This window comes from Lagenorhynchus albirostris, chromosome 10 (assembly GCF_949774975.1).
Source record: "Lagenorhynchus albirostris chromosome 10, mLagAlb1.1, whole genome shotgun sequence".
Lineage (NCBI taxonomy): Eukaryota > Metazoa > Chordata > Mammalia > Artiodactyla > Delphinidae > Lagenorhynchus > Lagenorhynchus albirostris.
In genome coordinates, this window is record NC_083104.1 from 71,262,828 (window position 1) to 71,277,198 (window position 14,371).

The 14,371-nt window shown below is 47.2% G+C and overlaps 1 protein-coding gene across 18 annotated transcripts in view; it reads right to left on the reverse strand.

The window, feature by feature from the left end:
• The window catches only part of TRERF1 (transcriptional regulating factor 1), a 572,147-nt gene that overhangs the window by 73,891 nt on the left and 483,885 nt on the right, over nt 1-14,371 (reverse strand). The window lies entirely within an intron of this gene.

Below are 14,371 nucleotides of genomic sequence, written 5' to 3' on the forward strand. Positions count from 1 at the left end.
CTCAGAGTGGTAGTGAGGGGTCAAGTCAGATGATGCCCGCGCCGAGGGTGATGACAACTTCCAGTCCACGTGCCGAGGTCTGGGCACGCCCCTCTTCTGGAGCAGGTGCAGAACCCACCATCCTCCACGGCATGAGGTTCTGTGCGATACACATGCCCAGGTAGTTCAGCTTTACACATAAAAAGGTGCTTCTCTTTCATTAATTCCTTTATTCAACACACATTCACTGGGTCTTAGCGCCAGACATGGAAGAAACAGAGAGTAAGATGCAGCCTTCACACCCCAAGAACATGGGCAGCGGGGGCGGCTGGAGACATGAGAAGAGGTTTCTCTGATTCTCCTTTTCCCTCAGGGCCTGGGGACCACTGTCCAGGTAGTTTTCACACCTTTAGACTAGAGCCACCAGCCTGCTGGGGCCTTGTCTACCAGCAGCCTGCAGGGCCAACCTTGGGGGCAGTGCCCTCTCTCTTCTCCAGACTGGCAGGCCATCCTGGTCATTTCTGCTGGAGCAGAAAAGGATGGTGAGGAAAAGGCAGGGCTGGCTAGGCAGAGGGAAGCCGGGAGAAGCGCTGGCCTTCAGCAAGGCCTTCCTTCCAGCCCCACTTCCTGCCCCCAGTGGACACGGCTCCAGATGGGTCAGGGGCCTCTCTGACCCCCAGCTCACCTAGGGCGCAGCATCTCTCTGGCGTTTCCCAAGAAACGTCTTCAAGAGAAGGCCCCAGCTCTGAGTCATCTGCAGCAGAGATGAGACCTTATAAAAATAACTCCAAGTATGAGGCTCCTCCTGTATTCACATTATTCACGATACAAAGAACAAAAAAGCAGGGCAGGAAGCAGAGGAGGAAAAGTGTCATTCCCATCAGTTTTCTTCACATGACAAGCAGCCAGGGACTCACTTGCTGAGCCCCACTGCGCTCTCTCTCCGCGGAGCGAATTACATAAGCCGGCGAGAGGGGCTTCTTGGCAGCCTTCTGACTCTGCCACCCACCCGTCTTCATCTCTCAACTCCAAATCCGAGGCTGGGTGCCTCGGATAATAGTGCTCATGTAAACATGATGAAGCAACTAGGTTTGCTCCCACAGGGCAGTCAGGAAAGGCCTTGGGGAGGTGAAAGTTGAGCTGAGGCCCAGATGACCAAGTGAAAATCTGAGTGGAGGACACTGGACATTCAGCAGGGACAGCTGAAGCAATGGCCCCGAGGCAAGGATCAGTGTGCACACGGCAGGCACAGTGGGTGGGACAGAGCAGAGGAGTGGTGGGGGGGCAGGGGATCCCCGACATGTAGGGTAGTGGTTCTCAGCCTGCAGTGATTTCGTCCTGCAGAGGATATCTGACAATGTCCGGAGACATAGCTGGTTGTCACAGCTGGGGACATGATACTGGCATCCAGTGGGTAGAGGCCAGGGATGCTGCTAAACATTTTTGAATGCACAGGTCAGCCTCCCTCAACAGAGAATTATCGGGCTCAAACATCAATAGTGCTGAGGCTAAGAAGCCCTGGTATAGGGTCTCTCAAGTCACCGTAAGGAGTCCATGTGCGCACACAGGACTAAACGGTGCCTGTGCCTGCCGGAGTGTGGTCCTTACACATGCGCGTACATCACGTGCACATCCAGGGTATGTGTGTTGAGATGAAAGAGAGGATGCTAGGACCAGATCTCAGAACACAGGAGCCAGGGCGGAGGCAAAGAGCTGGGATAAGGTTCCTCCAACCTAATTGGGAGCGAAGAGGGAGGTCCTGGCACAAGGACAGAGGAAGTTGAATACAGGCAGGCATGGAGGCTATGGGCAAGCAGACGGAGGCCACGGGGAGCTGTTTTCAAGCAGATGATGTCCCTTGAGAGTCAAGTCAGGGCCCTGGGTGAAGGGAGAGGGGCCACCCTGTCCTAGTGAAGGGGCTAAGAGCTGGAGAATGCAACAGGTCTGATGAGTGTGGAGGGCACAGGCTGAGGCAGTGTGTAGACAGCCCAGGAATGAAGAACAAAATCACCAGAAGAAACAGCCAAGGGCTGAAGAGAAGGGACTCAGGTGGGCAGGACATGGGTGGAGGGCCCCCAAACCCCATCACTCAATACCTGGAAGAGGCAAATGAGGAACCCAGAGGGCTCCTGGACAATTACGGGCATTTGGGTATGATCTTGAATTTGGTTACGACTACAGAATGGGTTGTTCTCTGCTCCGTTGGGGGGCAGGGGCACCTGGAGGTCAGGCCACCGGGCTGGTGGTCCAACACAGAGAGCACTTTAGGGTGCAAGTGATTTCATTTCTCCCCAAAGTCAAGTAAGCCCACCGGGGAGAGGCCGAGATGACCAATGCCTGTGACACGCAGTTAACCCCGGGCACCTCTCCTCCTCACCCTATTGATAATCTAGATGATTCACTCGGAGAGGCTGGTCCCGCCTCAGCGGAAACAGAATCTAGATGAGGTTCTCATCACTTAGAAATGAGAAGAATTTCTCAGTGGAGAAGCAGGCTGGAACCCTTCCACAGTCGCTATGTAAAGAAGCCTTTCTAATTTGGGGGAGGGTGAGCAGGACAGGCTGCCTCAGAGGGAGTTGTTCCGACAGAATTGCTGGTGGAATCCTTGGGTCCATGTCTATGCCCACAAGCGGGCAGACGCCCTCATTACCACTCGCACTCAGCGCTGACTCCCTTCCCCTATAGTTTTAAAATAACGCTTATTCTCCTCCACCTAGAAAGCATGCTCACTGTAAAAGTTTTAAACATACACAAGAGAAAAAGAAAAGCCACTCATAATCCCATCGTTTTGTGAGAATATTTCCTTTTTTTTTTTTTTTTGCTAAACTTTTAAAATACGATGGTTGAGATCATATTGTATATGTAGTTTTCTATTCCGTTTCTAATGCGAGCATATGGCCGTGTTATTAAACTATTAGCTTTAATCATTGAAATAATCCACTGAAAATATGGTATAGTTTCTAATGTTATGAGAGGCAGAGCGCAGATCCTCTGAGGACTTATTTCATCTAATGCAGGTATTTTAAGGGACCCCTGAGCATTGAATACAGGAGTTGTCCCCATATTCTGAGCACTTACTACATGTGCCAGGTACTCGGCCTCCTACCGTGTCAGGTGGCAGTGGAGATTAGAGGTGGGGATGGCTTAATACCATACTGTCACATGCAATATGCATTCCTTGTCTCCGGACTTGGGACCTGTACACTTCACTTGGTTGAGGGTCATACCCCATCCCACTCTTCTCACAGAAAAACTACGGACTCCTCACTCAGTTAAGGGGCAGCTGTAGGTCCCGTGTCGGCACAGGGAATGTAGAAGAACCTGGGTTAGGTCCTGAGAGGCAAGGAAAAGTGGGCAATGGAAAAGCTCTGGAATGGTCATCAGGTGTAGGGATCGGTAGTGGTTGGTCAACCACAGCCTGCAGGCCAGCCAGCCACCTGTTTATGTAAATAAAGCTTTATTGAAACACAGCCACACCTATTCATGTCAATAGTGTCTATGGCTGCTTTGGGCCACAATAAGCAGACTTGAGCAGTTGTGACAGAGACCACATGGCCTGCAAGCCTAAAACATTTACTACTTGGCTCTGTAAGACAAAGTCTGCTGACCCCTGTGTTTGGAGGCCAGCCGTCCTCCAAAATCTGTGTTCCCCCTCATTTAGTTGAGAGTTGTCACTGAGAGGCAGCTGCCTAGCCCAGAGCTACACCTCCCAGCTCCTCCCGTGACAAGGTGGGACCCGTGACTAGAGCTCACCAATGAAATGTGGGCGAAGAGGTCTCTGTCATTTGGGGGCCAAGATTGTTAAGAAGTGGGTGAGCCTTCACCACCTTGTTTTTTCCCTTCCACCTGAACACAGGGTACTCCTAGGCCCGGTAGCAGTGTTTCTCAACCTTCTTTCATCACTGTTGCCCTTGTAAGGAGCGTTTTCAGATACTTTTTTCCTAGGTGTCTTCTTCCGCCTAGGAAATTTTAATACACTGTTTATCTGTTTATGTACCAAATGTATATCTGTGATTTATGTATTAAAATGAGATTTTTTTGGCCCCAAGAGCTAATTTTGCCCCCCTAAGCGTGATACTGCCCCAGTTGAGAATGCATCCTCTAAGGTAGAGCACAGTCACAAGACGGACGGTGCCTGGGTCCCTGAATTACTTTGTGGAAGAACGCCAGTCATGCCAGGTGCATGCTGCATTTGACTGTTAGAGCTGCAAGAAATAACTTCAATTGTGGTAAGCCCCTGAGAACTGGGAGATGATTATGGCAGCTACCACTGCCTTAACAGCGTTAGTACAAGATCTAAATTTGATAGTTAAAAGAAAATTATGAATTGGATAAACATGTTGATAATACAAGGAACTTCTAAATCCTAAAAGAGGTAAATTTAGGATGAAAAACACCTACTTTAGATGGTGGACAACAAATTAACTGCATTCATTTATATTCTTTCCATCTAGACACATCATCACCAAGATGAGAGTGAAATAAGTTTTTTTAAGATATAATTTCAAACAACAAAGGGAACAGGTAAGGGCTACTGGAAAAGAGGTTGGGACAACTTTGTGGAAAAGAGACAGAGTATGAAAGATTAGAAACTGATGAGGCAGCCACAGGGAGCCTGACCCTGTAGTAGGCACAGATGTTATGAGAGTCCATCAGCCTGGCAGAATGGCCAAGAGGCTCACGACTCAGAGCCGCCAAGGCAGCGGAGGGCAGGAATCAAATGTGAGGATGAAAAGGTGGCGGGGTGGGGGAGGCAGGGATTATATAAAATCTGATGTCAGAACAGTCGAGCCATTGGTACTCATGGGGCAGCCAGGTATCTACTCTCCCAAGCATTAAAAAAAAAAAAAGGAATTTCCTTCTCTGAAGAAACTGAATGGACCCAAAGAAAAGATGAGATCCAGGAAGCAGCAGAACTAACCTAGTATAACAGTACAGGAAAATCCCAAATGTCAATTGTGTAGCAGGCCTAGACAGCAACCAGGTCAAACTTGAGGAGGATAGAGAACTCTGGGGGGAAGGGAGAACATATAAAATACCCAATTGGCTAGAGAGTTTGGGAGGAAAAACAATGAGGATATGATAATAGCAATTGGTGGGGGGAAAAAACGAAGGCAATGACATACTCTTGGAAAAATATAAAGCCACATATATAAAGGAAATACATATTATGGACTCCAAAGAGGACAACAGATCAGGCATCAGGGTCACACACTTAAACGCCTTCAGGGTCAGGTAAATAAGTAAATGAACACAGCAGGCTAGGAGTCTGAGCACATGCATACACTGTATGAGTAGTAGGGACTGCAGCAAACTGGAGTAGGAAAGCCCATTCTAAAGCGGGCAGCCTCCAGCAGAGTGTTGCCACATGGAACGTCAGACCAGATCTTACAGCCTTTAAAACAATATCCCAAACTCTGAATCTGTTAGGAAAACTCTCCTTATTTTAAAATGTTGGCTGAAACTTTTTTAAAAAAATCACCAGGCAAACCAAACAAGTATGTCGGAGGGTTAGACTGTCAATTCACGACTTGTTTCTACATTCACAATCACATAAGCCCTATCTGCTGATTTTTCAGTCTTTAGAGTCAAACTACAGACACAGCACAGTTTTTACTGGCAGTTACAAAATAAAAATGTAAGTGTTATCACCCTTAACAATGTAAAAGTAAAAATAGAGATGACAGAAATTGAAAAGTTGGAAGGCAGTCGGGGTAAGGGCACTGATACCTTCATCTTACTGATTAAGGGAGTCGAGATACTGTTGTTAACAAGCAAGAAATATGATAGTAAAAATATTACTTATAAAGCTAACCAAGTAGAGGAACTATAAATAACGATACAACTATACTGTGAGGATGTGGGGAGGGGAGGTAGGAGGGTGGTATAAGCGAGCTAAATCGTCATCTATCATAACAGGAAGTAAGCAGGTAATTTCTAAAATAGGAGTAAAACAAAAGCACATTACTTTTAAATATGGAGGTAAATGTCAGAAAAAGATAACTGAAAGAGTTACAAGAGGTTGCCTCAAGGGAGAGTGACAAGTTAGGGAGGGAAGAAGCCAAGAGACTGTTATTTTTATCATAGATTCTTCTGAATGTGTGCTCCCCGTCGAAAAAAAAAAAAAACAAAAAACCCCAAAACCCTTTTGTAAGAAAATGGAACAGATCAATTCATGGGCTGATTAAACTAAGCCTGCAAGGTTGACTCTCGGTAATACTATAGATAGCACTCAAAAAGGTTTAAATGGAAATAATTTAATGAATGGACCAGTTAGAGAGGTGTAGGAAGGGTTAAGGGAACCAACAAGATACGGTGTGGCACCCAGAGGCTGAAACCAGCAAGAAGCCTTGATCATCCCTAAGTTAGAAGGGAAAGGGGAGGGAACAACTGTTCCTGGAGCCCAGTGATTCTCCAGTACTGGGAGAGGGGCTGCAGATGGAAAAGAAGCCATTGCCAGAAATCAGGGGGATTAATACTCCAACCTCTCTCTCCTCCTTGTTCTTATATCTCCTGCTGGTGTCTCCTACTGGCCAAACCCAGTGAAACCAGAAGGTAAAATAAAGGAGCCCAGCTGATGTAATCCATAGGGGCCAGCCTCCCCAGGCACAGCGTGGCAGAAATAGATTGGGGGGGGGGTGGGCAGATGGAGAATAAACAGCACACATTCTCACACTCTCCATTACCTATCTGAGAGTTAAAAAATGGATGAGATAAACCACACATTTGTCCCAGAGTGGTAATTTCAACCTTGTCTAGTTCAGCAGCAGAACTAAGGGACTGCCAGGAAGAGGTGATAAATAATGTATAATTTCCCCCAATTTTAATTAGCAAATAGAGATGGTGACTTCCATATGTAGGCCCTTTAGTCACTGAGGAGAACCAAGATATATGAAGCAAGAATCCCATCCACGTGACAAAAGGAAAGTGAGCCAGACACACACAGAAAGGTAACCATACAATGTGGTAGGACGGGCATCCAGTGAAAATAGCCATGCTTGCCTCCAGGGCCCAAACCAGGAGGCAACACACCTTCCCAGGCTTTCCTTGCAGGGTGAGTGGAATTAGACGGGAGATGGCAGCATGCAAGACACATCTGGGAGCAGTGAGTAGGTCTGCTGGTCACAGGACGAGTGAGACACAGGCTGGTCATCAGGCTGGGGCAGCGCAGTGGAGGGATCCAAAACGCCAAGCTCAGGAGCTGGAACTTTACCTTTAGAACAGGATGTTGCCCCAAATTTCAGATCAGGTGACATGCCTGAAGCAGTAAGGGAATTACATGGGTGGGAAATGGACCAATGTCAAAGCGAGGGAAGGTGGGGATACACACAAGGAAGGGACTTGCTCCTAGTAGGTGTTAATATCTGTGGAAGGATGAGAGGCCGGTAGGGACGGAAGGAGGGAGGATGTATATAGGTAAGCACCTAGCTTGTCTTTTTTCCATCGTGGAGCACAGGCTCCGGATGCGCAGGCTCAGTGGCCCAGCCGCTCCGCGGCATGTGGGATCCTCCCAGACTGGGGCACGAACCCGTGTCCCCTGCATCGGCAGGCGGACTCTCAACCACTGCGCCACCAGGGAAGCCCTGCCTTTTCTTGGTAGTGGGAATATAAAGCCCCAACTATGCTAGCGTGAAACACTTCACTGAACTCTCGTACGTCCTGCTATTACTGTATGAATCACTTGAATGCAAGGATGGTGACCTACTCATCTTTACATCCCCAGGCCCTAGCTCAGGGCCTGATCCATAATAAGTGCTCAAAAATAAGAGACCCACTGGATGGGACAGGTGGTTGGATGGATGGATGTCTGGATGGATGGATCAATGGATGGGTGGGTGGGTGGATGGATGGATGGATGGATGAATGGATGGATGGATGGATGGATGGGTGGGTGGATGGATGGATGGATGGATGGATGGGTGGGTGGGTGGATGGATGGATGGATGGATGGATGGATGGACGGACAGGTGGGGGATGGATGGGGTGACAGGGGCCTACAGTTGGATGGCAACAGTACAAACGAATGAAAGAACAGAGTCAATAGGCTCTGGCACCTGGAAGCTTCCCAGAGTGTGCAGTCCTGATGCCTCTTTTAGAAAGTGGGAGATTATAACATAATTGCTTTATCACTCTGCAAATATTCCCCAGCTTGTGAGGGCATGTTTGGTTATTAACAGATCATGCAACAAATTAGACACAGGGAAAAAACCATGATGATAGAAAGGGGGGTGAGGCCCAGGGCAAGAACCAGCGACCAAAGCTCCCTCTCACATACTATTTAGGAGGATGGGGTCAGACACGTTGGCCTGCTTTACTTGAAAGGTCTGGTCACCCATTCTTTAAAGTCCATCTCAAGAGGATGACAAGGAGCAAGAATCCCTTTCCACAGGGCTGTTTCCCCATCACATACCAACATCCCATCCATTATCACGAGCTTGTTTTTAATTAATGGCCTTGGCAAAACCACAGAAACCAAAACAGTGCTCTTGCATTGGCTTCAGAATAACACCAGCTGTTGGAATTAAACAGCCAGGCTGGTAGCCTAATGATGAATAAGAACAACTTCCTTCAAAAAAGTACCATCAGGGCTTCCCTGGTGGCGCAGTGGTTGAGAGTCTGCCTGCCGATGCAGGGGACGCGGGTTCATGCCCTGGTCCGGGAAGATCCCACATGCCGTGGAGCGGCTGGGCCTGTGAGCCATGGCCGCTGAGCCTGTGCGTCCGGGGCCTGTGCTCCGCGGCGGGAGGGGCCACAACAGTGAGAGGCCCGCGTATCGCAAAAAAAAAACAACAAAAAACAAAAAGTACCATCAGTAGGCAAGGGATTTTGGGGTCCCTGGAAAATAAAACTCACCACTTTCAATCAGATGGGACAGCTGCCCTACATACCATAATCCTATTGACCAGTTATATAAGTACAACATCTCTTACATCAATGGACCAAAAATTGATTTTGAGATTCTAGCTAGACTCTTTTAGACATTTAAGAATTGCTTGATACCACAAAATGACTGCAAGTAAGGGAAGGGGGTGAAATCTGATAAGGACTTGGTACCACCAAGACAGAGATGAGTGGTGGCTAATTATCTACCTTTCCCTCATCCAGGTAGGAAGAGAGAATATGTTTGCTGTTTCCTAGTTCCAGAGTGAGGATGCCCAATGGCTCCCTGCATCTGCACCACCCTGTGCACATCTCAAAGTGATTTCACCAACAAATCTTCCAAGAATGCAGAGGACTAGCTGGGGCAGGTTCCTTTATTCCTATTTTACAGATGGGGAAATTAAAGCACATATATCTGTGTAAGCAACTTGCTCCAGGGTCTCAGAGAGGAGCCACTGGCCCAGCCTGGTCTGGAACACTGGTCTCCTGATGACTTGAATGCAAGGACAATGACTTACTCATTCTTGGATCCCCTAATCCTAGCAGAGAGCCTGGTCCTGGTCCATAATATGTGTTTAATAAATGTTTACTGATTAGAAGACTCCCAGGGCCAAACTATTACATTAACTTCTCTCTGGACTTGATTTCTTTATCTGTAAAATGGGAATAATAATATTCTTCTCATACGCTTAATGTGAGGATCAAATGTATTCATACAAGTAAAGCTCTTATAACTCTGTCTGGCACGTGGTTGGTACTCCCTAATATTAGCTATTACTGTTATCATTGATATTGTAACTGCTATGAAGAAAAGAGAATAAGGCAATAGGAGAGAGACTAGCATGATGGGGGCGGGGGTGTGCTACCTTAACTAGGGTTGTGGGGAAGGGCTTTCTGAGAATGCCACATTGGAGCAAGACCTAAATGAAGACAAGGAGTCAACTGTACCAGATCTGGGGGAGGGCAGGTCAGACGGAGGGCGTGGCAGGGGCAAAGGCTTGGAGATGGGAGCGAACTTGGTGAGTCTGAGGAGCAGAAGGAAGTAGCAGTTTTGTAATGATCACAATCCAGCTTCTTACGGTTTTTACATCCCCATTCCTATCCCTAATTTTTAGGAGTCAATGTAGAATTATACGTCTGAATAGCCACCCCATAGTAGACAGCATCTTAAAGGCCACTCTGAAGGTTTGGTCAAAGTATCTCAAATAGGTCTGAAGAACTCACTTTGCTGAAAGTTTAAGAAAATCCCTTCAGCACCGTTCACACATTTCTGAAACAGATCTTATTTCTAGCCCATGGGCTAATGGCTGGGGAAAATGAGGCTCCAAGTCCCCTCCGTCCTGGAAGTCCCCAGCTTATGCTCTGAATGCAATTTACCAGCATCCGCCCCCCTCGGCCTCCTCCCCAAGCACGTCTCACCAGGGGTAAATCTGGAAAATGCAGAGGCAGGAGGCAAGTTGGTAAGGTAAGCACTGGGGAGAAACACAAATTGGAAGTAAAGCCATCGAAGCAACATTGTCCTGTGTCATCTGAGACTGTTCTATGCTTTTATCACAGAAAGCCTGAGTTGAACCAAATTAATGTGGGCCATTTAAAGCCCTGGTCCCACTTGTCTTGTCCTGACTTCCTCTTAGGCTCAATCAGATCAGATTTGGACAGGAAGAGCCCCTCCTCTTAATCACTGTTCCCAGTGATCAACACCTGGGACCTGAGGCCAGCTGTTAGTGGCGGGGGGGCCTACTGAGATTAGCAGCCATGCTTGTCCACATCACATCCATACCCCTCATGACATTCACCCTCTGCCTCTGGATCACCCCAATGTGAGGTGGGTCCTGGAACACTCCTGCCAGCCGCATCCCAGGTCAATAATGTTGGGTCTCAGGCGGGGCTGCCTCTTCCCCAGGACCAACCCCCCACACCCACTGCGGCTAAGCAGCCCCTGGAGAACTGTCCATGGTGACCTTGCCCTCCTTCTGCAGGACCTGAGGACCACGCTGGAACTCAGTCACATTCACATGTGCAGCCAGCCCATCCCTCAGGTGTGGTCAAATGAAGAAATAAAGAACACCCCAGAAGCCCAAGGTTCAGGTAATTCTGGAAGCACACCACAGAGGCAAAAGGCTGATAAACTTTACTGTTTAAAACTGATCAGTCGGAGGGACTTCCCTGGTGGCGCAGTGGTTAAGAATCTGCCTGCCAATGCAGGGGACACCGGCTCGAGACCTGGTCCAGGAAGATCCCACATGCCACAGAGCAACAAGCCCGCAACTACTGAAGTCCGTGCACCTAGAGCCCGTGCTCCACAACAAGAGAAACCACCACAATGAGAAGCCCGTGCACCGCAACGAAGAGTAGCTCCCACTCTCTGCAACTAGAGAAGAGCCCGCACGCAGCAATGAAGACCCAGTGCATCCAAAAATAAATAAAAATTTTTTTAAATTTAGTAATAAAACTTATCAGACTGATAAGAACCTGCAGTACAAACAAACAAAAAAACTAATACTAAACTTTCTTTGGGTTATTTGTATGGAAATATGTTAATATAAATGTTTCATACATTACATGAAATTTCTAAAAATCTTATATGTCCTGGTATAATGTTATAAGTCATAATTCTAGTTATTACTTTAAAATGTGTATCTCAGAAATAAAAAAAAGAAAAAAACTTATCAGTTGGATGTGTAAACAAAAAAGGCAAACAAAATGAAATGTCAACAAAATTTTTAAAAAATTTGTCACATTCATAGCCTTAATATATAAAGAGAGCTTAAAATCAAGAAAATGACAAACACACAAAGAAAAGAATGGGTTACAAGCAGTCCATGAAAGAAGAAATACAAATGGCATAAATACATGAAAAATCCTCAACCTCGGGAGAAATCAATAAAATCAACCTATTAAACTGGAAAAGATTTTTATATCATAGTGCAGTGTTGGTAAAAATGTGGAAGAAGCAAGCATGCTCATACACCGATGGTAAGTTGACTAATGTTTATCCAAACTTTGATGTGCAGGCATTTTGAGCCAGGGATCTATCTCACAGAGTGTTCACATTATATACCCAAACATACATGCTCAAAGACACCCAGTATCAAAAAGAGTGTGGAGAAACAAGCACATTCATCTATGGCTAGTGGGAATGCAAAGTAGTGTCGTATTTATGAAGAGAAATTTAGCAATATGCACCAGTAATACCTTAAAGTTTTACATATCCTTTGACCCAGAAATTCTACTTACAGAAATTCACCCTTAGGAGGTCATAATATGCCTAAAGATTTAGCTACAAAGATGCTCATACGCTGTTTTTAATGGACAGGTAGAGGAGGGCGGGCAAAATATAAATTTGTAAAATGCCAAGACAGGGTAAATAGCAGCTATAGAAATAGAGTGGAATTCTAGGAAGTGATTCCAAATTATGCCACGGTCTTCTGGTTAAAAGAACGGTAGATTCAAAACATGTGTTGATCTCCTTTTCCTTCTAAGGCTCCACTAAAATGATAGTAAAGGAATTTTTAAAATTATATAAACTTACAACATTGAAAAGAACAGAAAAGATGCAATTAGCCCATTACAGGATGACAGCAAATGGACAAGAGGCATAACTGAGATAGCAAGACAAATGATCAGAGAAAGATGTGGACAAGAAGGGTGTGATCTGCTCTGTAAACTCCAGAGGGTGAGAGAAGCAAGGATGCCAGGCATGGGGAAGAGTGGGGAGTGGGGCTGAAAATGGGGACTAACTGGAGGTAAGAAAACAGAAGACTGACACTTACATACACCCTCTCTCTCATTCACTCCCTCTCTCCCATGCACAGGCACCTTGCAGGTAGGAGACTGCAGGTCTCCCCCTCAGATTAACTGAATGACAAACGGGCCACCCCGACTAGTAACCAGTTCCCCAAGGGTCACTCAGAAAAGCTCCCCAGCGGCTAACCACTAAGCCAGAAGGGGCAAAGGCACAGATGCAGAATGAAGGGCCACTGGGTGCTGTAGGTCCCTGAGCAGAGGAGAGGAAGGCATTCAGAGCCCAGCGTAGGGTCTGACCTCCAGGCCACTCTGAGTCCCAGGTAAAGCCAGACTAGCAGCGCTGCCGGAGGCACGTGCTCTCCCAACCCACACATCTGCGTGGACAGTCCTGCCCTCAGCCTCCCTGCTTCCCTTGAGCTCTGCCAGAGAGTTGGGAATGGAGAATTTGTTTCCAAAGAAGTCAAATGTGCATCACTAGCCATCCTTTTCCTGCAAAAGTCAAGAGATGGTCTAAACCAGGTGTGACATCTTTGAAAGAAGAGGCCCAGTGAGGTACGGGGCGAGGTGGAGTGTAGGGGCTGAGCCCAAGGAAGCTTTGCTCACTCTGAATTTTCCTGGGATTTCTACACAGAGAACAACAGCTCAGAAAACAGGTGATCCGTGACTGGATTCTCTCAGACGGTCAAGGTGAAGCTCACAGCAGAGCCCCCTTATCTCCTTGGGCTGCAGGTGATACTGAAAAGGGAGCGAGACCTCATGTGGGGGGGGGGCAGGAGCATCCCTCCTCAGCCTGGTAGGCAGGTGACAGTGCCAACTCCCCGCCGGGTGGGACAGTCCCGTCTAAAGGCAAGGAGACAGCTCTCGCTCCTTTTCTAGGCCTCCCTCTCCATCACTGAGAACTTGACCTCTGTAAATGTGCTCAAAGGGCTCTCACTTTACTTAGGGCCTGAGGAAGCCCCTTCCACTGGTTTTTAAAGACAGTCAATATTTACCTTCCTGTCACAGTGTCTACTTTCTAAGAATTCCAGAAGGCTGTGTTCTGGCCTTTAAGATCCAGGTCATGCTGGAAAAATACTTCCAGTCGGGTAAGAAGAGGATCTTCCATGGAGCACCCGGCTCAGTGATGCCACGGAGCATTTGGCACATCTTTGTGCCAACCTGAGAGCAAAGGACAGGAAACTGGTCTGCTTTTATGGATCTGGACCTCTGCCATGTTTCCAACAAAGATATACACATAGAAAGAGAGCGTCCCTGATGTTCCAGGGACTGTTGGAAGGCAAATGAACCAATCCTTGCCCCCAAGGAGATCCTAGTAAGAGATGGGCTTAGAGGTTCACGTAAAAGTCAGGTGTGCGCGCGGCAAAATGAACCGAGCTCTCACAGCCCAGCACAGAAGCGCGCACTCATCGCTTAGGGGCTTGTTCCTTAATAGTAATCAATCGTTCGTTGGCTGGTGTTAACTCAGATGGGTCCTGACTCAAATCATCAGCAAAGGAAAATGTGTCAATTTTCACAAGCTTATTTCACGTCTTGCTTTTATCATCCTTGGTTGGGGTCCTTATAAACTGGGGAGCGAGGTTCAGGCAATATTTTGGGGTGTTCACGACTGCAGTCAAGGTTTAAGGTCTTACTTACATGAGTAAGTTATCATCCTCCTCCTGAGAAGTGAATGGGACGCCCGAGGGGATGTTTTCCGAAGGTCCCGTCACGTGGTTCTGTCAGGCACCCAACTCCTTCCCTGATGCTGCTCACGTGGCCTGACACA